This window comes from Mastomys coucha, unplaced genomic scaffold, assembly GCF_008632895.1.
Source record: "Mastomys coucha isolate ucsf_1 unplaced genomic scaffold, UCSF_Mcou_1 pScaffold16, whole genome shotgun sequence".
Lineage (NCBI taxonomy): Eukaryota > Metazoa > Chordata > Mammalia > Rodentia > Muridae > Mastomys > Mastomys coucha.
In genome coordinates, this window is record NW_022196898.1 from 98,569,897 (window position 1) to 98,573,473 (window position 3,577).

A 3,577-nucleotide genomic window follows, 5' to 3' on the forward strand; every position below is an offset into this window, starting at 1 on the left:
CTCAAATGCTTGTCAAATGTAGTTCAATAACATAAATAATCAAATAAAACCCTGACACTAAAAGTTGGGAAACTCTTTGCCAGTGGGAATGTAGGATTAATCATCTCTGTAAAATGGTTTAGCAGTCTGAAAAAGTTAAAAACACAACATATGTTCCAGCTATTTTATTTCTAGCTGTGTTATCAAGATGAGTGAAAGCCCAAATTCCCATGAAAATGTTTATACCAGTATTCACAGTTCATTCATGAACCATAACATTAGCTTGAAGTAGAAGAAACCAAAATACTTAACAATCAGTAAATGTCTAACGACAATTATCTGCACTCAAGCAGTGAGATAGCATTCACATTTAAGAGGAACACCATAATGAGACATAAAAACTATGAATTAATCCCTAAATTCCATCCTTCATGAATGAAGGCATCCAGACTTTTAAAAAAAACAAAATTATAAAAAGGCTATTATGAATAAAGGTGCTATGAGCGTAGTGGAGCACAAGTACTTTAGGTATGGTAGAGCATCTTATGCCCAGGACAGGTATAGCTGGGTAGAATTAATTACAATCTTCTGAGAAACCACCAGATTGACTACTAGAATGGGTTTACATGTTTGCAATCCTACCAGCACAGGAGTGTTCCCTTTTCACCATATCCTCGCCAGCATGTGCTGATGCTAGAGGGTCATTTATTTGGTTGGTTGGTTTTTTGGTTTGGTTTTTTTATGTACATGACTATGATGTTGCTGACACACAAGAATAAGGTATTGGATCCCATTACAGATGGTTGTGAGCCACCATGTGGTTTCTGGGAATTGAACCCATGACCTCTGGAAAGCAGCCAGTGCTCTTAAATGCTGAGCTATCTCTCCAGCCCATCACTTGAGCTTTTGACCTTAGCCATTCTGATTGGTGTAAGTTGGAATCTCAGGGTCATTTTGACTTATATTTCCCTGATGATTAAGGATGTTGAATATTTCTTTAATTGCTGCTTGACCATTCAAGATTCCTCTGTTGAGAAGTTTCTATTTAGTTCTGTACCAAATTTTTTGATTTTTATTTTAAGCCTAACTTCTTGAGTTCTGTATATATTTTGAATATTGACTCTCTCTGGATGAAGGGTTAGTGAGGATCTTTTCTCAATTTATAGTAGGCGATTTTGTCCTATTGACAGCATCCTTTGCCTTATAGAAGCTTTTCTGTTTCATGAGGTTCCATTTATTAATTCTTGACCTTAGTGTCTAAGCCATTAGTGTTCTGTTCAGGAAATTTTCTTCTCTGCCAATGCATTCAAGTCTGTTTTCCATTTTCTCTTCTATTAGATTCACTGTCTCTTGTTTATGCTGAAGTCTTTTATCCATTTGGACTTGAGTTTTATGCAGGTGCTAAATATGGATCTATTTGCATTCTTCTGCATACCGACATCCATTCAGATCAGCACCATTTTTTGAAGATACACTCCCTGTTCCATTGTATGGTTTGGGCTTCTTTGTTAAAAATCACTGGAAGCAACTCAGATGATCCTCAACCAAAGAATGAATAAAAAACAAAATATTATACACTCTTAAAAACAAGGACATCATGAATTTTGCAGGCATATGAATGTAACTAGAAAATATCATCCTGAGTGAGGTAATCTAGTCTTAAAAGGACAAGCTGGTGACAATGTTTTAGGAGGTTCACACACACACACTTTTGTTATTTATTATATGACTTAGTTGTTTTCTTACACACACACACACACACACACACACACACACACACACCTGCACAGGCTCACATGACTAAGCTGGTGACAATGTTTTAGGAGGTTCAGGAACCTTCGTTGTTTGGGGTCTAGCTGGAATAAGCTGGAAAATTGGACCCTGAGCTCTTCAGTTTGCCCCACTTCTGCCTCTAAGGATCTGATTCCAGATCTTCAAGAGTGTGTGAGGAACAAGACTTTCCAGCAACTCCCACCACCGCAGGTGGGAGTCACCACTCTCATGTCACCCTTACCATGAAAGACCATCTTCCCTGAACCCCGAGCTGATTCAACACTTCAGTCAGAATTAAACTGCTTTTGTCAGAACTAGAGACAAGGAGAGTGGCTTGCGTCTCTCCACTGCTACGTGGTTCTCCCGACACTTAACAACCTCCCTGTGTCCACCCAGACGCTTCGATGCCTCTCTCCTCTACACGGAAACTTCTTAATATCATGGATTTTATTTATCATGTCACACAGACTTCTCTTGATACTCAAGTATTATTCCATTCCCTTTGTAAAGTTGTCATGGGAAAAAAAATGAAGCAAAGTGCTGATATATGATGACAGCCTCATTTTTTTTTTGTTGCTGTTGTTGTTGTTTGTTTTTTTTATTTTTAAGTGAGATGCTGCCTGTGGTGTTTGACTTCATGAACTTTCAGGTCTTGTGGGTTTCCTACATGCTCATGCAGCAACATTAGGAAAAAAATGCATTATCTTCTTTTTTAAAAAATTCACTCCTCAGTTCTTTCTCAGGTTATCTACAGGGCAGCAGCAATGGGGTCCTAATTTTATCCTCAAGTATCTGGGATCCGGGACCAATATTATGTAAGCCCAAGGAATTTTGTTACCTGAGTGTCACAATTTATGCAGAATAAGGCACAATTTACTTTCAGTTTATATCAGCTTTCCAAGAGCCCCATGCAAAGACTAAATTAGAAGAGAACCAAATAGCTATCTGTTAGGGAACCAGGTCATTGAGCATTGCCTTTGTTAGGGAACCACATCATTTGAGCATTGCCTTTGTTCTTGGGTTTCGTTCAGTAACTCTTTCTTCAATTGCTTAGGGGTTCCTGGCTCTGTAGTTTGTGATCAGCTTCACACAAATTTGCAATATGGTTCTGTAGGTGAGGAATTATTTCTCGTATCTACAAGGTGACTCATTTGCTGCCTGTGAAGCCAACAGAAGGGCACTCTGACTTCCTGTTTGATTCCAAAGCATGCCTGACTTCTTTTTTTCTTTTTCTATGTTATCTACTAAATGAGCACACACATATTCTTCTCAACATCCAGGGGCCAAGAATGGTGTCCTTTACTCATTTGTTCTCAAAGTTAAGAGATGTGTAAAGCACATTATCAAACAGGATCATAATTCCCAGAATTCTGGTTATAGAAAAGTCACTGGTGTGCGTTCTCAATTGTATCCTGATCTGAGGGAGTGTCCAGAGGTTTTTTTTAAAAATAAGCAAACACACTGTTCTGTGAACTGAAGTTGGTCTGGTTAACTTCCAGGACAAGTGCTGACGGTGATTCACCCATCATCCTAGCAGGCATCTTTGACAGCGTGGAAGCAGGAGAACCCCAGACAGTAGCCTATTTTCTGTGGAGCATCAGGCAACAGTGCAGCATTTGTTTCTCCAAAGTCTTTCCTGAGCAATGACTACCAGGCTTCTTAGATGAAAAAAGCAAAGAGCAGAAGACTTATCATGGTGGTTCAGGCTGCAGAATAACTTCATAATTTTCTTTAAAGCGGGAAACATGATCAGGTACGGGCAGGGGTGATAACAGGAGGTAAGCCTTGAGGCCCAGGACAATGAATGGAAATATGAGTCCTTGGG